Source organism: Vicugna pacos, chromosome 3, assembly GCF_048564905.1.
Source record: "Vicugna pacos chromosome 3, VicPac4, whole genome shotgun sequence".
Taxonomy (NCBI): domain Eukaryota; kingdom Metazoa; phylum Chordata; class Mammalia; order Artiodactyla; family Camelidae; genus Vicugna; species Vicugna pacos.
In genome coordinates this window covers 118,970,734-118,993,544 of record NC_132989.1, presented here as the reverse complement: position 1 = coordinate 118,993,544, position 22,811 = coordinate 118,970,734, and the positions used below count along the sequence as shown (strand labels likewise).

At 50.2% G+C, this 22,811-nt stretch overlaps 1 long non-coding RNA gene across 1 annotated transcript; it reads left to right on the top strand.

Moving 5' to 3' along the window:
• The first annotated feature begins 653 nt into the window (after nucleotides 1-653).
• LOC140690105 (uncharacterized) lies at nucleotides 654-22,104 on the top strand. Its single transcript, XR_012065284.1, has 3 exons — nucleotides 654-822; nucleotides 20,897-21,002; nucleotides 21,935-22,104. It is a non-coding gene; the product is annotated as an uncharacterized lncRNA (long non-coding RNA).
• Nucleotides 22,105-22,811: the final 707 nt, after the last annotated feature.

Sequence of the window (22,811 nt, the reverse complement as noted above, 5' to 3'; positions counted from 1 at the left end):
ACAACATGCCACAGAAAAGGCTTATCAGAGTGAGGGCACCTGCACCTAAATTCCAACGGCTTGAGCCCAGCGTCCCTGAGAAGTCAGTGTGTCTGAGCGGCTTTGGAAGGGCCTGCCCAGCACTCTCTCCAGGGCACCTCCAGTGCAAGCCCAGCAGCCTGGCCTCCAGCCCGGGCAGTGCGGCTCTGGTGTCCCTCACATGAAGGTGTCAGGATGAAGGGCGCATCACGGTGGGGGGCCGGGGGCCGGGATCGCATGGCTCCCCCCGCAGGGAACCCGCCTCTTGGGGAGTTAGCGCCGCAGCTATTTCTACTTGGCCATCTGTGACCAGAAAAACCTTGTCAAAACTTTGAGTGGCTATCTAAGGAGAGAATGTGACATGTGACAGTGGTGTGACAACGTGATAGATTCTCCAGTGGGAGGGGCTGGTGCCTGAATGTCCAGACAGGAAACCACGCGGCTGCGAGAGTGAATGAATGAACGAATGAATGACCACATCAATCAGCCAGGTAACGGGGGTCACAGGCGGGCACTCTGGAAGGCTGCCGCTTGCATGCCTGCTTCACAGCGCTGGTGAGCGCTTGCTCTCTGTGCCCTTTGGCTACCATAGATTTTTCATTCCCCATAATTACAATTTCAGCAAAACTTTGCAACTGCAAAATACTGCGTTCTTCAAGAAGCCCGGCTGTCCCTCCCTTTGAGCAGAGCTGTGGTTTATATTGTTCGCTCAGTTGCCTTCCTCACCCTGGGCACCCAGCTCCGAGCACCCTTTACAGGGACGGATTTATGATGGACGCCATCTGGTCTGATAGAAGGAAACAGGTATTGATTTTTAATATTTCCTCCCAACTTGTTTTCTCTAGACTAACGCGGCAGCTGTGTGGCTGCGCGTCTCTGAGCGGGGGCGATTATTACCGCTGCCTTTTGATGAGATAAATTACCTAGGATGACTTGAATGGCTGAAGGGTATACTGTGATGTTATGTTGCTTCATTTACCCTTATGACTAAATGATTATTGATTTTATATTTTTAAGCTCTTGAAACGTGAAAATAAGTTGGTAGAGGAGCCTGGCTGTGTTCGTTTTATTAATTTATTTCTGCAGGGCGTAATTCACTTTGGACCAGGTTGTGAAGGTTTTGGGTTCATGACCGGCTGCAGATACAGTTGCAAAGAAATGGCTTATTTATATAGTCATTGCAAGTAGTCCCCAAATCAATACAGTCTGGGATTGGATGATTAAACTCAGGCCCTTTGTGGGATTCAGTCCTGCAGCTGATGCTGGAAGCATTGACCACAGCACAGCCACGTGACCAAGGCTGCAAACCGCAAGTTTGTTCAAGTTGAAGTATTATTATCAATTTATTATTTTTGCTTATCTTTTTTTTTTTCTCTTAATCTGCTACATTCATTCAATGACATTTTAACAGCCTGGAAAAAAAAAAAAGTGGTTGATTGACTGCTTCAGTGAAATCAGTCATCTGCATTCAAAGAGGTGGCTCCCAGGTCTTCCAGAATGTCCCTGTGTGGACTCGGTGTGGACTTTGATCAGAGGTCCTGGGCTGCTTTGGGTTTGGTCCTGGCTGCTTCTGCCGGCAGCAGGAGGGTGTCTGCCAAGGTGTCTGCCAAGGTGTCTGCCAAACCGTCAGCTACTCTGATGCTTCTCAAGGGCTCTGTGCCTCTGCGCGCCGGGCAGCCTGTGTGCTTTGGGGAAGTGTTGACCACTCTGTCATCATCTCGTGTGCTGGCCTGATGAGCGCCTGTCTGAAGTGTGCCTGTATCACTGCACTTCACATCTGATACCCCCTGGTCCAGGGCAGAAGCACTGGCGATACAAAATTGGAAGGTTTTGTTTTTATTTTTCATCATTTCCTCCCAATTTATTTTTGTAGGTTTTATCGCGTTCACCTCAAACCATCTATTCCTTGTTAGGAGGAATGTCTGGTCTGAGTGTCGAGCCTCAGAGCATCTCTGAAATCCAGTTTTCAATTTCTTGTGTCACCTTCCCCGCTTGCCCTGCACTGTACTCAGTGACAAGAGAGGCTCTGCCCCTGCAAGGGGAGTGGAAGCAAGAGGGACCAACTTTCCAGGGAAATTTTGCATTTATTTACTCAGACCGTCAAACCCCAGCGTGAACCGAAGACGGGGGTGGAGTTCGTGGTGATATTGGCGGTCCAGGCTTCACCTTCATTTCAGCAGAGCTCTCCACCCAGGACCTCCCCCACCTCTCATTCCCACCCTCATGCGGCCCTCAGGAGCTTCAAGCGAAGCGCCCGCAAGTCCACTACTGGGTCTTGTCCTGACATGGTATTTTAAAAGCCGAAACTTTGCATACCAATTGAATTTGGTAGTACTACTCTTTGCCTTGGAAATTTATTTCAGCTAAAGCTGCATGTTTGTAGAGCTTAAAACCTGCAGACAGAGGTGAGCACTTTATCCTGCAGGAGGAGCGAACATGACATTTCCTCCCCAAGACAGGACTTCACATCTTGGTCAGTCACAGCGACACAGTTCATGGAGTTAAAAAAAAAAAGGTGTAAAGCCCTTTTTCTTACTTTAGTCAGTATGTATGTATAATTAATATGTAGTAAATTATATGGCTCCGGTTTAAAGCTTGTTTAAATGCATAGAATTTGAAGTCGACTGAAGAAATAAAATAACTTTTGGAGCAGTGTAATGTAATATGTTGATCAATTTTATAGGGGAGTGGTGCATATTTAATTAATCACCTCGTGACAATTATTCACACCGGTCGGAATCAAGGTCTCCATTAAAGCCGAAGAATGGCTTCATTACAAATGACCCATAAAAGTGTCAAGTGCCGGCTCCGAGGACAAGTAATTTCCTTTCCCCTTAAAACCATTAGACGGGGCGATGGGGGTGGGGCGGGTGATGGAGTGCGTAATCCCGCGATTACAAAGAGAAGCCTCAGCGGTGAATTTGACAGCTCGGTTGGACAGGGGAGTGGAGAAGGGTTCTCAGTGCCGGTTGTGTCCCTTCCAGGAGCTTTTACTTTTATAAATTAAAAGGACGAGGACGAGCAGGGCGGCGGTGGGCTCTTGCTGGACTTCTCTCTTCATCCGACAGTGTTTGCTTAGGATGTCGGAGAGCCGCGCTTTCGGGACCGGTGACTTTCCTCACGAAGCCTCTCGGTGGGCTCTCGGCTCCATCGTGACTGATGCCCGGGCCTCGTGGACCGGCGTCGGGACGGCAGAGGGAGGCCCGTATGCCAGCGGACTCAGCATGAGCTCCCGGGCCAGCCGCGAGCGCTCTGCACACGTTGATCACCGTGGCTCCTTTTCTGCCCCAGGACAGTCTGGACAGTCGATGACCCTTTGCATTTCACCGAATCCATGTCTTCACCTTTCAGCATCCGCCGAGAGTCCTTGACGTTGATCAGTGTCCAGAGGCCGAGATAGGTTCCGGGTTCCAGGAAGTCTGGCAGACATTTTTCCGAGTGGAAAACACTTTCTTTCCCAAAGGACCCAAAGGACTCCGCTGCTGAGAGTGTCAGGGCTCCGCGGCCCGGGGAAAAGCCCTGCGGAGGAGAGCGCCTCCTCTGGCTGCACTGCTCCCTGCCCGGCTGCGCGGGCGCTGGGGAGCGAGGGTTAACCTTCACTCCATGCGGTCCTGTCGGACGCCGGCCCTGGTGGTGTGATGAGTGTGCAGACATTTGAATTTAACTGTAATTACTGATGGCCTCCTTAGCTGTTAGAATGTTTCTAAAATTGGGCAAGTGCCGAGGGCTTTTCCCAGCTTTTACGGAAACAGAATCTGAAGATTTTCAGGGTTTTCGAAAGTGGAGCCAGCCTTGGCCACCCCCGCGACTGACCCTTAAACCCGACTTCTCCTGGTCGCTTTGAACCTCGCCGTCCGGGGGGCTCCCCCACCCGGGGAGCCTGGCGCGGCGCAGACCCCCGCGCATGCGAGTTCAAGTGGCCGCTTTGGGGGCTAATGGCTATTGACGCTCGTCGGGGTTTCTGAGATGTTATCTCGCCCCGTGGAGCGTCTGCGGCGGCCGTTTACACCGTGTCTGGTGACTGTCGGATCACCATCGATCCCTCGTGTGCAGGACGCATGTCAAACCACCTCACGCATTTAAATGGCGGCTATTCCACTTCTCCGTCTGCGACGAGATCAGATCAAAAGGCGTCCCCTGCGCGGCAGACGGGCCGACAGCGAGCTGCGCTCACGGCTCCGCCGCAGCTGAGAGTACTTAATAGTTAACTTTCTGAAACAGCTTGAGATGCTGGGCCTGCGGAAGAATGAGGCTGGCAGGTGGAGGCACAGCGTCCCGGACTTGCGGGTAAAGGCGTCTTTGGCCGCGGGAAGGACTGCTTTCAAAGATCCTGGGGAATCATTCTGCATGCTTAATTTCCTCCTTGTTTTGTGCAAAGACTCCTGAAGAAATGAGAACCGAATTTAGACCGGTGTGTGATTTCCCCCAGGCTGGAGTCACCGCGCCTCGGTGGGGTGGGAGGCCCCGGGAGCCCCGCCGCGCGAGGCGGCCCCCTCCGCTCTGCCTCCGGGCGGCTGGTCACTGTGCCGTGTCGGTCGTCAGATGGTGCCCGGCGTGGGCCACTGGGTCAGGTTGTCTGGTCACGTTTGTTTGGGGGCAAAGCAAGCTGATTTTTTGTTGCTGCTGCATTTTCTTAATAATAGCATTTTTCCCTTTTCAAAATACATTTTGGATGACAGTTTTTGGAAATCTTTGGAACATAACAAAGAAATACTTATTATGATGCAGGGGGCTAATATTACATTGAATTCAACCTAAGGAAACGTTATAGCCGTTAGAAAAATTAAACTCCACCAAAGCTTAACAGGAGGAGGAACATACACATGTATGAAACGACACTTCTGCAAACCGTGGTCCCACCAGTGCCCCGGTGACACGCCTTGTGTGGGCTGGAAGCCCTCTCACTCCCACCTCCTCCTGGAGAGGGGGCGGGCAGAGGGCTCCCTGCTCACCCCGGACGGAGGCGTCTGTGGCACCACTAGGAGGTTTATTCAGATGATCTCCTCGTACCACGTAATCTTTCTCCCTTTCCGTGATGTTATCAGAATGTACCCTGCTTAGTTGGGGTCGCTAACAGAACATCAAGGGCAACTGCAAAATCAGAGCAAGGCCGAGCTTTTCCAGGAAACCGCAGGTTCAATTTTAATGTCGAGTTTGCCAGGTGGAATGATTTGTTTCCATGGACTGGCTCACATTTGCAGATGAATGGTTCATAGTGCGAAGTGGACTGAAATATCGCCTTTTAAGCTTCCCAGAGGCTTTTGGATCTCGTCTTAAACAAAATCCAGTGCCTGACGAAGGAGGGGAAACCACAACAATCGACCTGAACCTCAGGTAGAAAACCCGAAGCTGCCCTGGGGCGCACCTGCCCTGGGGCCTGGGCCTCCTGGCGGTCCCTGTCTTGCCTCCCCCAGCGACTCGCCTGCCCTGGGATGAAGCGACGCCACGAGCAGTGGATTCTCCAGTTTTTCCATTGAGTCACCTGAACACCACGCTGCAGCTGCCATGTGGGAACTGAAGACAGTGGCCGTGGGAGAAAGAGGTCACGTGAAGGCAGGGGGAGAGAGGAGGGACGCCCCTGTGAGCCGGGGGCGGCCGTCTCCAGGGCCAGAAGCAGACAGAGGCCAGGAAGCCTCCTCCCCAGCAGCTTCCTGAGGGAGCATGGCCCTGCTGGGCCTTGACTTTGGGCTCTTCTCCTCCAGAACCATGGGATGGCACATTCGGGATGTCTTGGGCTTTCCCGTTTGTGGCGCTCAGGAAACTGATCCAGACCCATTGAATACATTTGTCCTCAAACCCATCACCCATGAGTGGATGCCCGTGACACCTGCTTTCAGTGCAAACTCTTCCCACCCAGAGCCCCCACCCCGTTTCAGAAAGCAGTGGAATCCGTCTTTGTTTCTGGAGGGAAAGCCAAGTGAAAGGCGGAAGGGTCTCAGGACACACCTGGTGGGACCCCCATGGGAAAGGGTGTCCCTCAACCTTCTCTCAGACCAGAGTGGGGCAGGGGGCTCGGGGTGGGAAGGCTGCGGACAGCACCCTGACCATCTGGCTGCCCCGCTGGTGGTGCTGTGTGACAACTGTCTGCCAAGAGGAGAGGGCTGGGGTGGGAGGGGACAGGCCTGCAGCTCCGTCAGCCTGTGGCCCCGAGCTTCCTGCCTTCGCCTCTACTGGGGCCACGCTCAGTCTGTTTCGGGGTGTCCCTCTGCAGGGACTCACACTGGCCCCCTCTAGGATGCTTTCCTGTGCTCCAGACTCCACTCAGCTGACTTGCACTGTGATGTTGAAACCACTTGGAAGAACCCACTGCACTTCTGCTCAGTCTCATTCTCTGCAACCTAACGGCCTGTGTCTTCTGCAGAAGGCCCCATCGCTCACATAGGTGTGTGAGTCTGCTCGGGCTGCGTAATGGAGAGCCAGGCTCCGGGTGGGGCCACAGGGCGGGGCGGGGCAGAGCTTAAGCAACGGAGATTTACTGTCTCTCGGTTCTGGTGCCCAGAAGTCCAAGGTCAAGGTGCAGGACCCCACTCCCTCTGAAGGCACTGGGAGAGGGGTTTTCCCAGCCTCTCCCCTAGGTTCTAGGAGTTCCTTGCCTTGCGCATCAGGCCTCTGGGGTAAGATATAAGATTATCTCCATCTCACACATGAGGAAACTGAGGCCCAGAATGATTAAATAAGTTGCCCAATATTTCACAGGCAATTTGGTAAAAAGTGATCTAGACTTTCTGCCTGGCGCCAGATTCTACCTCTGTTCTCACAAAGCTACACATTTTATCATCTATGTAAGTATCTTTACACTTACTTTGTTTTGAACTTGCTTTCTTTGAAAAACTTCCAGTTGTAGAATTACTAGATTACAAAAGAGGTGAAACAATTGATCTCTGTTTTCTGTGTTTCCAAAACACAATTTGAATTGTCAATTTAAAAAAAACTAGAAAAAAACTAGTTTTTCAAAATTTCTTGAAGTATGTTTACTGTTTCATGTCTTATTGCATTGGCCTAAATCATCAAAATAAACTTTAATAATAATGTGATTGCAGATATTCTTGTTTTTATTCTAATTTAAAATGTAACCCTAGTGTTTCCTGTAATTATAATTTTGTCTGTTGATTTAAAATTTTGTCTGTTGTTGATTGATACCTCCTTTCATATTAGGAGAATGTTTGCATTCCCATGCTTCTGTTTGAATTTTAGAAATTTGAATTTTATCAATTGCTGCCTCTCTATGTATGAAGCTCGCATAGTTAAAATTATTTAATTTACTTCTGTGGTGCAAACATAGCATTTTTTAATTTAAAGACATCTTGTAGATAAATTATCATGTGGAATTGACCAAGTCACTTCAGATCAGCGGAACAAGCATGGCGTAGGAGACGTCTTTATACTTGAGCAGTGTTTGGACTGTTCTTCAGCCATAAGGGAGCCCAGGGAGAAAGCACACGAGTCAATTGACGGGGCTGAAATGATCTCTCCAGGTGCCTGCTGCACACAGTGATGGCGTCCTGGCAAACACTCATGTATGCACACACATGCATACACACGCAAGTGCATATACAAGTGGAGATGCAAATGCACACATGTACACGTGCAAACACACACAACACACTTCACACACACAGCACACGCATGCAGGCACATACACTCACACTCACTAACACACACCACACACTCACACACACAGGCATGCACATTTATCTCCACAATCTCTCTGCAAGGCCACCTCCTGCAGGGCCTGGGTGGTCATCCCCACTTGTCAGACCTCCTCTGTCTCTGACCGTCATCGGGGCTGTGGATTTGGGAAGGGCTGGCTCTACCATAAGGGGAATTTCTTTCTGATGCTGCAGGAAAACGAAATCCTGATCAGGAGAGCATTAATGTTCACACCCGTGAGTGGCAGTTGCATCCCAGCCCGACTACTAAGAGATCAGCTCTTAATGAGGTGCCTTCACCTGGAGACACGGCTTCAAAGAGTAACCCTTGGTGGGTCTGTGCTACTTAGACTGTCTATGATACGAGCTAAGTAATTTTAGTAGTTTTTACCTCTTCAGATATTTAAATATCGTTTTCCTTAGTTACTGTTTTGATACATTTGGACCCAAGTTGCCAGCCAAATTCCCAACTGCTGTCCAGAAAAGCTGATCTCTCTGCGGTGGCCGAGGAAAACGACCGCGAGCGGCATCAGTTCGCCGGTGGGCGGTCCGCAGCGGCGCTTTCCCCACAGTGCGGGGACGACGGAGCGCGAGCTTGGACGTTAGCAGGACACAGTTAGGGGTCAAACCCGTGAGAAGGGATTTTCCGAGTCTTTACATTTTCCTATTTCAGACTTGTGTTGTATTTTACTATCTTACTTCTTAGCCTTTTTTTGCCAGAGAAAGAAAACAAAAAGACGATTGAGCCGAACGTCACTATTTGAAAGCTGAGCACAGACACCAGACTGAGGGTCACTGCCACGGCCTCGGTCCCTGGCGGCTGATCACAGCCTCCCCACACCCAGAATCCTTCCTCTATTTGACACCACCCTGTTATCCCATTACAGCTGCAAAAATTTCAGTACCTTTCTTGGAAAAGCAGTTGTGGCCATGAGGGTATTTACAGGCCATTTTAGTGACTAGGGTGTTAGGTTTATTCTAAGAGAAGGTGGTCACAAACCTGCAGCAGCTGCGAAGGGCACACTGTCTGGAGTCTCAGGTCACGTGCAGGGACTGCCTGCCACTTTCCCACTCAGAGCACCTTTGCAGGCCGCTGAAGAATTGCTTCCGTGTAAAGTTACATTTCCCCAAGTGGAACCGTTAGTTCCCCTTGTTTGAGTCCATTTTCCACTACGAAGCGATAGGGGAAACAGTAAGTGCCCACCTTCACTCGTTGGCCCCAGTGCCTGCTGCCTAGTGATTCTGGCAGCGACTTTCCGGCTGGAATCATCAAGCTGCCGCGCCTTGTCACCTGCGCGTTTCAGTTAAGCCGCAATATCATGGCCTTGAGGGGTACTTCCATTGTTTGAAGATGTGGACATACACACTGTAATCCTTAAAATTTAATCCCAGATAATCCGTTCATCAGACACGTAATGAACTCCTACTGAAGTTACAGAGCTAGAGGCCTGGAAAGTTTCTGATATTTCTTCAGAGATTTCTTGCAATTCTTCCTGAGCTGGGTTGTGAGAGAGAAAGGAGATTCCAGTCTATGAAGTCTCTGTGGCCTTTGCAGAAACCCTGACCTGACATGCCAGTGCCGGTTAGTGCTCTCTGGGAAGCCTGGGACTCGTAGGAGGACTCGGCTCTGTTCTCACGTTCAGAGGCCGTGGAAACGTCTCTGGTGGCTGTGGAATTTGCATTAACAATTTCCTGTGTCCTACCAAGAATTTTCTGGCGCCACAAGCTTGGCTTCCATCAACTAGGCCGCAGGCTAGAGGTACTTCAGGTCTAGATCTGTTACTACTGCTCGTAATAATGCAAGTGAAGATGGCTTTGCTCCTCTGCAGCGCTCCGCAAAAGCTGGTGTTCCCGAGGCCTGCATGGGTGTTCCCGGTCGTCCCTTCCTCCTGTCTTCAAGGTAGGTGATGCTTCATCACATCTGCTCCTTAAATGCCACAGGGATGGTTGGCACAATGCGGATACGCCCACAGGAGGACGGCTCTGAGAGCACAGATCTTCACCTGATGCCTCACGGTCCCATCAGTCACGTCCGCTGGGCAAACTCTTTGACTTTTATGAAGGGATGCCTTTTAAGTGAGGGGCACACCCACGCCTGGAAGGGTCTTCTCCCTCCAGACCATCGAGCCCTGCCTCTTCCCAGTTTCCCGTCAGTCGAGGAGGCTGGGCGGCAGAGCCGGGGACAGCGGCGCCCCGCTTTTCCCAGCTGGGGCCTCCGTGGGGGCCGTGCAGCCCGGTGGCCTCAACCAGTAGTGACGTCCTCGGGGCTCAGTCCTTCACACCTGCTAATCTTGGTGGCTGTTTGCATGCCACTGTTTGTTAAATGGCAAAGCTTATTGATTTGGCAAATCCAGTCCCACGTTGTAGACTTTCTCTCAGCCTGTGTTGCTACACGCGCTTCAGCATCTTTAAATGTCAACCGCAAAGTATTATTGATCAGTAATTAAAAGTGCAGAGAAAAATTAGCATAGTAGAAGTTTACGGTCATTAGGACAAGTACCGTGGGGCGATTATTTAGCATGTTTCAACATTTATTTTCCTTCCTGCTATTGACAGAGTATCAGGCTCGCCCAACAGTTTTTGTTTTGCTAAAAAGGAAAGTTTCAGCATCAATAAGAATTAATGACACACGATCCTTTTTGAAAATGTGCCTGTTGGTTTTCCTGCCATAGAAATAAGCTAATCCAGGGAGTCCTTTGTGCTCCGACGAGAATGGAGTCTGGGCTTCGTGGCCAGCCAGAGGGATGGGCATGACTTCCCAGGAGCAAGCGGCGGGGTCCCGGTGAACCTGAGCAACGACCCGCAGGGGGAGGCGGGCAGGTGAGCGGGACCAGGGGTCGTTCTGCTAGCCGTCTCTCCCAGACTCTCAGCCGCAGTGCGGATTTTAATGTTCAACATTGTTTCCTTGTCAGCGTACTCCACTAACCGGGTCACGTGGACAGATTTTTATTCTGAAAGATGGTCTCCCTGCTAGATGTTACCACTGCCCTCAAAAGCCTGCTTCAACCGTGTTCAAACCTAAAGTGCGAAGCCAACAACTGGAGGGTGCTGGCGCACGTGACTGTGCGCCGCTGCGGCCAGCAGGGTTTGGTGGCTGTGCGGCGGGCGGCGGGGGCACTGCTGGTGGATGCTGGCCTGGCCTGGGTGTTATTTTGAGCCAGTGGAGATTCACATGCAGGAGCTTAGTGACGGACCTGGGAAGTCAGAGGGGAGGGTCTGAGCTTCAAACCCAGGTAACTAGGGCTGGGGGTCAAAACCAGACCAGGCGGAAGGCAGCGGGGCTGGGATCTCAGTCCCTAGAGCAGGTTCAGTCCCCACCCCTTCATCCTTGGTCTGTTCACTCAGCCAGCCCTGCGCCCATTCCCTCGGCCTTCAGCGACTGAGGCCCTCGAGGGACCTGGTGACCCCCTGCGGGTGGGCAGACCGGCTGCCCTTGCCCAGCGTGGAGCCGCCACTGAGGGCAAAGCCTGGAAGAGGGGTCTCCCTGGGGCTGCCTGTGACAACCCCCGGGATCTGGGTGGGAGCAGAATGCTGGTGTCCGCGCCCCAGCCCGCTACCTGATGCTCCCGCAGCCTTGCTGAGGACCCCAGGGGGAGGGGCTCTGATGCCCAGAGGGGCCTCTGCCCACTGGCGGGCTGGGTGGGCATGTGTAACGGGCCACGTCATTCCTAGTGGGGAGAATGGTGCAAGCTGTGTCCCCAGAGAGAGGGACACTGGGGTTCACCTGTGCCCGCCCAGTTGTCTTTAGGGAGGAAGTGGAAGTTTCTGTAAAACCTAGTGGGGGGAGCAGGCAAAACCAACACACAGATGTAGGGTGTCTGCAAGGATTTGAAATCTCAGCCAGGTTGGGGGCTGAGAGGAGCAGGGGGCGGGGAGGGGGCGGGTGGGTCTGCTGCGATGAGGTCTTGGCCCCCCACCTCTCTGGCTGCCTGAGCGGAAGCTGCATTCTCCGAGACCAGCACGGCCACCTGAGGCCCCGAACCTGGCTCACCTGGAACAAGGGGCACTTGGAGGTTGGGAGGCTGGGCTGGGCCCCGGCACTGCCTGTGGGGTGGGGTGCAAGGCCCAGCCTGCCTCTCCTGGCGACGAGGCCTGGGGTTCCCAAAAGGACAACACGAGGATTTCAGGTGAAATTAAGTGGAAAGCGATCAACAGATCACTTGAGGACGACTGGGTTCCTGAAGCTTGGGAACGTCTTGGGAACCCACACAAGGAGGTGACTCACGAGGACAGAGGCAGGAGAGAGTCACAAAGGAACGTTTCACTTAATAATTGAGTGAGCTGTTTTTTCAAAGAAGTGAAATCTATTGAAAGCTCCGTTTTCATTTGAGTAGTAAACGCTCTATCAGAACAACAAATAACCAAATAATTAAAGCAAATCCAATCTCTCAAGGCAAACACCCTTTAAACGGTCCTTCACTTGCTTTTAAACATAAATATTCAGTAACGCCTACCCCTTCAAAGTCTCTTTCCCCGCCTCGCCCTCCAGCCCGGCCCTGCCTGTCCAGCTGTAGCCGTGCTGCCCACCGCCTCACCTGCCGGTGGCGGCGGCCGGCCCTAGCCCGACGGGTGCGTCGGCCTGAGCTTTCTCTGCCGGTGACGGGCTTGCCACAGTAACCCGCACATGTTGTCACTTAAGGTCACTAATATCCTGGATAGTGTTAAAGTTTTGTGTGTAAGATAGGACATAGAGCAGAATAAAGTATTTTCATTTGATTTCTCCAATTTCTTTTACACATTTGACCTCCCCCCTTCAAATTCACCGCGCAGCCTGTATTTGGACAGACTGCAGGCCTTCCCAGGGTTAGGGGCGCCTATTGCTTAGCAGCTTTCTCCTTATGAAGATTACCTGAGAGGAAATTTAAAAAAAGAGAATTACCAATGTCTTTCTTTTATTATTGTTATTTCTTTAAAATATTATATTCATTTATAATTCAAGTTCATATTTATGCTTCAAAGTGTACAGGGAGGACCCCCAAGGCTCTGTGAGATAACTTGCAGGTTCCCACCTGCCTTCTGGGAGGAGGCACCGGCCCCTGGCTGCTCACAGACGGGGCAGGCGGGCCCGGGGGCAGCGAGAGGCTGAGCGCGGTGCCCGGGTTTCCAGCTGGTCTCTGAGTGCCCCTTGTCACCCTTACACGTGCAGGATCACATTCTGAGCGTCACCCACAGAATCACGTTCCGAGCATCACCCACACTGCAAACATCTGTCTTCTCATGGCCAAGCACATCCACTTCCAACAAAGACAAAGACGCCTATAAAATACTGTGTAAATACAAAAAGATATTTCTCAGCCACTGTTCCAAAGCAAATGAAAAATATCTCCCTATTTATAACCCGGAAAAAATGTCCCTGCGTTTCCTTTGTTAGAAAGAATGTTCTACTTCGCTTTGCATCTTTGTACTTTATGAATATTAAAAACAAACATTCACAAGGGTTAGCCTTTCAGGCTCCAGGAGCTGAATCTGGTGGTGTCTCTGGAAACTTGGGAGGAAGAGATTATGTATCAGATGGTTCTTTAAAACAAAATGTCTTTCTTGAAGTGCCACAGTGCCAAGGATTTCCCTGTGGCTGGTAGCTCAGTCACGGGAGGGTCTTCCTTACGTGCGCGTGCGGGGGCATCTGCAGGGCCGGGCTGAGGCTCATGGCCAGCTCGTCACCCCATAAATGCAGTACCACCCAGAATGCTTCCCTGTTCAACGTGCAGCGTCATGTGTGTTTCCGGAAAGAAAGGGATCTGGTGCAGAAGGCATTGAGAATGACTGACCACCAGCCTGGCCTCCCGTCCAGATCCTTTGATGGAATTAAAGTCAATCGCTTTGAGTGGAATAGTCGTGTACCGCACCTCATACCATGTCCCAGCGCGGCCCCTGGTTGGAGGCCATGCAGGGACGGCCCTGGCCTTCTGTGGCTGCACTGGGGTGGGCACAGGCAGACACCGCCGTCATGACGGGGCCTGAAGTAAGTGGATGGCTCCCCTGGGACCTGAAGGCTTCTCTGATTTTCAGATGGAAGGTGACAGCTTTCTCTTGCAGGGCTCAGCACATCCTTTCCCTCACTGACCCCGCGTAGGCTGCGGTCCCCTCCAGGGAAGGGCGCGGGCTCTGTGTCACCTTCCCCCCAGCAGTGACTTAACCGTGCACTTTCGATTTAGTAGTAACTACATAATACATGCTCATTACCCTGCATTATAGAACGAACAGGTCCTGCTGCCTCTGCTGCATTTTGCTGCTGATTGAGTTTTCATTTTGAGGCTCCTGGCTTCGCCTTGAGGTTCCACCAGCCATCCAAGGCTCCGTAAGTGAGAGGGCGGAACAGCACAGCAGCGTGAAGTGAGCTCTTCCGAACGTTCGAAAGATCCAGCGCACAGAAAAGTGAAAAGTAGCATGCTGGCCGCAGAAGGAACAGTAGCCATACTTACCTGGGAATTAGATAAAGAATTAACTATGCATTTGTTACAAAAGCACTTTTTGTAAATATGTACTTGTTATAAAAGTACCCTTGACAGAGGCAGGTGTTGAAACTTTGTTGAAGGAAGTCCCACAGAAGGTGTGTTTCTTCAGCACCCCGCTCCCATCGCACATTCTGAGACCAGATTCAGGGAGTCTGGGCCTGTCTGTGGGCACGGAGGGGTCCTGCGGGACCAGACCTCAGAGTCATCTTGTACACATCTCCATCCCATCCATCAAGACAAAAATGATGAACAAAAAATGTGGAAGATGCAGAACAAAGTAAGAATGTAGCAATGGAATCTGACACAGATTGCTTCACCAGAGAACTAAGGGAGAGTCAGGGATCTGTGGGGACAGCAGGTACCTCTGATTGGACAGCCCGGACCTGACTTGGTGGCTGCAGTGCTCTTGGGAAGGACCACCTCTCCGAACTCCGGTGTCCTCATCTGAAAACAGGGAGAAGATCTACCCTCCCCTGCCCCTGTGACCTTGAGCCGTGGGGGTCACCTTGAGCTGTGGGGGCGACCTTGAGCCATGGGGGCATTCTGGTGAAGTCATCTCTAAAACAACGTGTCTACCATAGTGAAGTGCATGGCTGCGCTGACCCCCACACCCCCCATGCTCTGCCTCTGTACCAGCCCCCTTCCCACCGCCAAATGCCCAGCCGCTTGTGGTTTCTCCAGAACAAAGCCCATCAAAGCTACTTAACTATGAGCCAAATATTTTCTGTATTAGAACACAGTTCTAATAGACCCTAAAGAATATTTGGAAAATGTTCATTTAACAATCAAGTTTTTAGTACATAGCTTCCTTGCTACAATTGGGAGACATTTAGTTCTTAGGCTCAGAAATTGTAAATACTGATTGCCACATAAGCATTAAAAAAGGAGATTTTCTTTCAGCATCTTTACGCCAACATACCATAGTCTTCATTGTTATGGGCGTTACAAATTACTGGGTCCCTTCAAAGTGCACATGCGGCTATTTTCCATTTTCCAGTTAAGTTTACACATTTACTGCTGGTTTTAAACCGAGCATGTAGGGAGTCCTGTCCTTTTCTGCGTGCTCGGTCTTGATTGGAGCAAACGGCTCTCGCTGAAGCCACGTGACATCCACTCTTTATGGCTGCCTTCACTTCAAGCACCTTTCAACCCAAATTATTTCATTTTGGAAAGAATTTATTTTGGAAGCCAATGGGAAAAGGATGTGTGCTTTTCAAAAGCTTTTGAAGCCAAGATATGATTGAGAGATGTTTCTTATTTTTTTTAAATAAAATGTGAATAAATCATCTCCAGCCTGAGCCGTGCAATGAAAATGTGGTTCAGAACAGAACGGTATTGTGGAAACTTGCAAAAGTAGAACCAGGTGGTCCTCGTGGAAGTACGTCTTCTCCTCCACGTGGAGAACCACTATGCGTTAGGTCCCGAGTGTAGCAGGAGGCTTAAATGAATTAGCAGACAAATTCCCCACTTACCACGTCTCTGCAACAGTCTGGCTGAATCAGCAGAGACCAGCTTCCCCCTGCAGGGAACAGACCGGACAGCACTGGTCTCGAAAAACTTCTTTGTTTCCATGGGAGAACATCTTGTTGACCATTGGAATGAAAATGCAAACCCACATAAGCTAAAATCTAGAGTATTTTCTTCTTGCTTTTCAGGAAACGTTTGTAACAACACGGATGGCGTGCCGGCTGGGCAGTAAAGCGGGGCTTCCGCGCAGGCTTTCTGACAGCGTGGCAGGAGAAAGCGTGCACGGGGTTGAAGATGTCTAGTTGCTTTCACTCACGGGCGTTTTTGGATCAACTTCTCTGTGAATATTCCTCAATGAGGGGAGGTTCTCTCCCCTTTACCGCTCAGCCCTACTCACGTGTGACCGTATTCGCTTGTCATTTTTATGTCACATGTATCTATATGAACTAACCCAAAGTAAGAGGACAGTGAGCCCTGACATCTCGCTCTTTTAACTTTGAATGCCTCTTACTATTTTAATTCTCAGTGACATTAGAAAAAAATGACTGCTGCGTACATGTGTTAAGCACTTGTGTGGATCCCTTTGAATCTTAGGCTGGCGCTCTTGTGAAAAGCAGACGCGTGTGTCTCTGCGCACCCAGGCAGACAGCGTCAGGAGCCCCTTTCCTGCCGTGGTAACCTTTCCACACACTTTCCAATCTGTCTGGGTTTCTTGAAGGTCGACTGGGTTTTCAGCTGTGTTATCTGCTAGGTGTTTGATGGAGTGGCCCAGATAACAGGGAGAGAGCAAAGGGAAGAGAAGTTTTTGAAGATCAAAAGTGGCTGTTCATTTTGTTATCTGACCCTATCTGTTGTCATAGTAACAGGCCTCTTTTAACCTGTGTCATTGGGTGATTTGTCTCCATCTGCTCGAGTTCTCCTTTGACTGTGGCGCGGCTCGGCCTGCGAGGAGACCGTTCCAGCCTCTCTGTGAAGCTGTGCTGAGGGGGCCAACGGCACGGTCCCCACGTCGGTAGGATTTAAACTACATTTTCAGTCTAAGCCGCTATCTTAACTTCGGAGGAGATAAAGCCAGCAGAGACGCTTTCTCCCTGGTTTTGCAACGTCCAGGCAAATGTCATTTAGAAAGGAAATGAATGAACATGTTGACTCTGATGCTCAGGACAGGCCACCAGGAAAGTGAGCCAGCACAAGACGGTGTTTGAAGTGAACTTGCAGCGAAAGGGGCGGAATGAAGCTGGTCTGCTGTCCGGCGGCTGCGGGAGGCGTGCGGGGGCTGGCGGCTCCCTTCCTCCTGCCAGCGTTGGGCAGTCGGCTCCCATCACGGCGCCCAGGGCCGACCGCAAGCAGGTCTGCTTGTTCTTAAGTAAGGCTTTCAGAAAGCCGAGTTCCAGAGGTGAGCCTTCTCTTGTTGGTCGTTCTGAGGGCGTGTCGCATCTGTGACATTCCTTTCAGGTTTGGCAAGTAAAGGCATCTTTGAAATGACTGTTCGGTGTCTACCTGGATCACAGCCGCAACCCACCCCCCCACCACCCCAGGGCCTCATTATCCCAGCACCCCCAGCCCCTCACTTTCTGCAGGCGTGTCCATGAGAGCGCCACCCGCGAACACTGGCCTGGAGCCAGGTCGGGAGATGTTCCAGAACCAGCCTCCCTGGGTGCAGTACCACTGGGGGGAGCCTGCCTCTCTCAGCTGGGGGTCCCCTCCTGTACCCGAGGTGTCTTGCCGAGGTCACCCCCAACCCCACTTCCACGGGCCCAGGATTCAAATGCGTGGCCTGGTTAAGCCTGGATGCGTGTCCCTACCGTCCTCCCTTGGTTTTAAAAACCCTCTAGGCACGAGGCACCTCAGACGAATTTCTGAGCAGTCACGCAGTTAACAAGACACACATCACTTGGCAGGTTCCTGGCGGGTTTGTGCAGACCAAGGAAAGCTTTCCTACCCCCGGCTCTGGGCGAACCCCACCTCTGCTCTGTGGAAGGTTCCCTCTAGGAATACGGGAGGCAGGGGGCCTGTCGCCAGCCGAGCCACCCTCCGCAGCCCAGGAGCTCCTGCCCGGCCACGCCAAGGGGAGCCGAGTCCCGCCTCCCGGCTCTGAGGGGGCTTGGCAGGCCAGCCTGTCGATGCCTCTGTCTGTCCATCTAGCAAATGGGCGCCACAGGATGGTGTGAGTCAGGGAGACACTTTTCTGGAGTGCTTGGTGAGGAGCTGGACACACGGCAAGCCTGAAGGCCCTGCCATTGTGGCCAAGGAGGAGCCAGAGGCATGGGGGCTGGTCCCCACCCCGTTGGCACCTGCTCCCATCCCCAGATGCACGGGCCGGCGTCTACCTGCTGCATGGGCGCTGGAGGCCGGCTCCAGCAGACGCAGGGCAGCTTTGGCGCTGAGATAACAGGGCAGACAGTTAAAGGCAATTAGCCTCAAGTTGCTGGAAACATTCTTGGACTGGGGAGTCGGTGGCCTCTGCTCGTGGACACCTCCCTCCACTTGGGACCCCAGCAACTCTCTGCCTGCCCGAGGTGCCTTCCGTTCTGCCCGGGTTGTCAAAATCTGTGCAGATGAGCTGACGTTGGTCACCTGGGCTGGTGTACCTTCTGCTCTGGCGTTCTCACCCCCCACAAGCCAGGTGGGGCAGGAAGGGACACACACACACACACACACATGACACCACGCGTCCCAGGCACCAGCCGGGCTCCCCGCTCCAAGGCAGCCCCTCGGAGCCTCACTCGGGCTGGGTTCCATTCTGTAAGACCCACGGAGCCCAAGTTTGCCACGTGGGTGCTTAGCAGGCAGGAGGCAGCAAAGGAGCAAAGAAGAAGGAACTTCTCAGCCCAAACCGGGTGTGGTGGCGGCGGGAAGGGGCGGGAGGAGGGAAACCCACCGTGGGTGCGGCGGGAGCAGCCGCAGGAGGGGGGGGTGTCACAAAGTAGCTGCCGAAGCTGCCGCAGAAAAGCTTGAGTTGTGAGTTTTATGGGCAAAGAAGTGCTTCCTATCTAAAAGTAGAAGGATTAAAATCGACGTTTTCGTCGTTTGTGAAAACGACAGGTGGAATGTCACAAACGTGCTTGTGTATGTGTCCTCCCCCAAGTCTGAGGATAAAGGGGAACAAGAGGGCAGCTTTGGGTCATTTAAATACTCACGGAAATGGTAAGATCAGCTTGTAAGGCTCTGACACAACCACACTCTTTTATTTCTATTCTCAGATTCTCAGTATAAACATGAGAGCGTCTGACATGGAGCTGCAATGAGCTAGTATGTTCAATTATATTGAATATTTCCCCAGGACCTTAAATAAAAGCTGAAAATTTGGTAAATTTGATATGTTTATTCATCTAATTTTCAAAAGGAAATTTTAGGACAGAATAAACTTCATTCTCTAGAGAGCTGGTCAAATTTATTTTTAGACCCATTGGTTAAAAAACACAACTTTCTAGCCCTTCCAAATACACTTATCAAAATATCAGCTACTGAATAGATTCCGTTTCTGAAGCTAATTCCAGGGAGTTCATTTAGCACTTTGGCTGCTAAACACCTATTTTAGCAACTTGTTTCTGGTGCACAGTTGAACTGAAAATATAAATCAGCTTCTCCTTGTGCTGTGCCCCCGTCATTTCCGTGGGTGGGCCGGGTGACACACACAGCCTCAATCTATTCGAGATCAGAACAGGCAGACAGGAAACTCCTAGAGACAGCAGGAACAGGGTTTTATTAATATCCTTAGGCCCAAGGATGTCCTGCTTACAAAGCTGATGTCTCAGGGTCCTGGGAACAAAATCCTTCCAGAAGCAGGTTTTTCAGAAGAGGTGATGGAGCCCCAAGACCTCTGGCAGCCTTGTGCAGGGTCTGCCCCGTCGCCCACTGGAGGACCCGGCCGTGCTGGGACACTTGTCTGTAGGGACCGTGTTGTCCAGCAGGGCACCTGCCATTGATGGCAACTCATGTGTATGTGCTTCGCCTCCCCCCCCCCCCAGTGCCACAGGAGCTCCTGGGTCCTGTCTTCCGTGGCATTTCAGCCTTGGGATCCCCAAGTACATTAACTTTCTTATGAACCCTGCCCATTTCTTACCCTTAAACAGTCTTTCTCTCCCTCTGACATTACAGCTACAGCAAAGTGGTATCAAACCATGATTTTCCCAGCTACTCCATTCTCGAGAGCCCTTACCCTCCAACATGAGCATTGACGATGCGCTTATGGTTGAAACTGTCAGCTGTGTGTCACATGGTGTCACCACGGTTGGCTCCACACCACTAGGGAAGGCTTCGTTGAATAAGGTTGTGCTTAATAACTGGAAAAATATCTCATGTTAGTAAAATTTTAAAATAAAAGCGTGAAAAATTCATAGATAAACTATATAAATATTTTCAGGAGAATATCATTTCTTTGCCTGTTTGTTTGTTTGTAATGAAAATAGTTTCTAAAAGCCTTGCAAATACTTCAAAAAATAGGCCTTTTGACAATCCATAGAAAATCGTTCATCAGTTGCCTACAATGATGAAGGAACCTTGGGCAGAAATGATGTGATTGAATGACCACTTTTATAATGTATTAATACACTTTCATACCTGGCTTTAGGCACATATTTAAAAATGAGTAAAAAGGGCAAGAGAAAATGATTAAAACTAATTTGTGAAAAGGGCAGAGAAGAAAACCCGTTATTTTACTCACTTGGACCGTCATTTGCAAGAGATTCCTTTTAGCCTCTTAAGATGGTGGGAAAGAGAGGCCTTCGTGCTGCTAAATAGAGAGGGTATCACTAGTTTAAATTGCTTATATGGGTACAGACACAGAAAATAAAGACAATCTAATAAATGTATTGAGAGGAGAGAGTGGGGCGGGCAGGGGGAGGGCACAGCTCAGGGTCAGAGCACGTGCTGAGCAGGCATGAGGTCCGGGTTCCACATCCAGTCCCTCCATTAAAAATGAATAAATAGATAAACCTAATTACTCCCCCTCACACACCAGAAAGAAAGAAACAAAGAAAGAAAGAAAGAGAGAGAGAGAGAGAGAAAGAAAGGAAGGAAGAAAGAAAGAAAGAAAAAAGAAAGAAAGAAAGAAAGAAAGGAAGGAAGGAAGGAAGGAAGGAAGGAAGGAAGGAAGGAAGGAAGGAAGGAAGGAATTTGAAAAAAAGAGAAAAAAAAAAGAGGAGTGAGCAGATTCTAACAGAAACGCATCTCATTTCACAAGCTTTGCCCCCATTCCTGGTTATCCTTGGTTCTAAATGCTAAACATTCATTTACATAAGAGTTTGGTTTTAAACATTGTTATGTATCTGGTTTCTTTTTCATGAAGACTTTTCCCTCCCACAGAAAACACTTGCAAGTAAGTTTCAAAAGCTCTGTCCCCGCCTGGTCTCTGAGAAGCCGGAGGAGGAGACTGGCCCCTTCGGACCCGCAGACCCAGCTCTCCCGGCAGGTCAGGCCTCGGGAGGGGACTTTGTCACATGGAAATGTTTAACGGTCCAGCTCACAGCCCGTGGAGGTCGCGTTTTATCTGTGCAGGGTTGGAACATGATCCTTTCAAAGCCAGATAACCCACGAAAGCCCTCTCCAAGGGCACTGCCGCTCACACGCCGCCCCCTGGGCGTGGCCCCCGGGTTCCGTGATTAGGATTTGATAAGGGGGCTTCCTTGTAGTTTTCTACTTGGACTTCAGTTCTTAGGTTACTGCAAAATAATATGCTCTCTCTTTTTTTTTTTTAAGCAGCGAAAGCAATTTTAAGATTGAAAAGCAAGTTAGCCATTGAGGCAAGCTTTCGGACTTTGAATTTGCGCATAGAAGTGTACTGAAACATTTGAAATTGCACTTAACACTCAGCCTTATCAGCTCCATTTGAAGGTCCCTCTCCTCTGTCTAATCCTCAAATCTCAACACTCCGGTTTCCTGGCTAATTTTAGAAAGGAGGTGCCTTCTTACTAACTTTCCACTGAGAGAGTACTTTGAATGATAAAGATTGTGTTTAATATAGGTGCGATCAAGTGCAAACTGTTACTGGCTAACCTGAGTCAGTCTAGATTTTTCCACTCATAAAAGTCATACGTTTGCCTGAGAACTTACCAGCTCTGCACAGCCAGACACCCTCTGTGTCTTTACTTCACCTCTGTGGCAGCTCCGAAGACCTCACCTTCTCCAACTATCAGGCAGGAAAAATTAGGATTTCCCCTCACCCCCAATTAGTAGCGGACTTTTTTTTTTTTTTGGTAAAATACAATAACAATATAAATAATGAACAAAAAAATTTAAACCTTTAAATCACTAGGTTCAACAGACATAAAATTGCTCTGTCACAGTGGGGTGACAGTTTCCAAGTACTTACTCTCAATTCTGTTCTTAATTGGGTATGAACAGGAGACAAGCCATTTGCAGACCATCACTGCTGAATTGTGTCTATGGTCAACTAGTTTTGGACAAGAGTGCCAAGACCATTCAATGGGGAAGGAATGGTTTTTCAACAAGTGGTGCTGGGACAACTGAATAGTCATAGGCAAAAGAATGAAGTCGGACCCCTACCTCATACCATTTACAGAATCCACTTGAAATGAATCAATGACCTAAATGTGAGAATTAGACAATAAAATTCTTAGAAAATAACACAGTGGTCAGTTTTCATGACTGTGGATTTGACAATGGAGTGGAGAAATGACACCCAAGGCATGAGCAATAAAGGACTAAATGGATAAACTGGACTTCATCAAAACTAAGAACTTCAGTTCTTCAAAGAATGCCATCAAGAAAGTAAAAAGATAGCACAGTATGAGAAGGCGCTTGCAGATCATCTGTCTGATGAGGGATTGTAGCTAGAATGCATAAGGAGCTCTCACACTCAAAAGTAAGAGGCAGACCCTTCAATTTAAGGGAAATGCAAATCCCAACAATAATGATACAGTCCTTCCCACTGACTAAGGAGGCTGGAATCCAGCCAGATAACAGTGCACATGGCACAGATGTGGAGAAACCAGAACCCCCATCCACAGTGGGTGGGAATGTAAAATGGTGCAGCCACCTTGGAAGCAGCCTGGCCACTCCTCCAAGGATTAGACATAGATTTGCCTCATGACCCTGCAATCCTACCTCTGGGTGTACATCCACTAGAAAGGAAAACATTCTCTGTGCAAAAACTTAGTACAAATGTTCACAGCAGCATTATTCATAGGAGCCAAAAGGTGGAGACAACTCAAATGCTCACAACCTATGGATGAATAAGCAGAATGTGGTATATCCACAA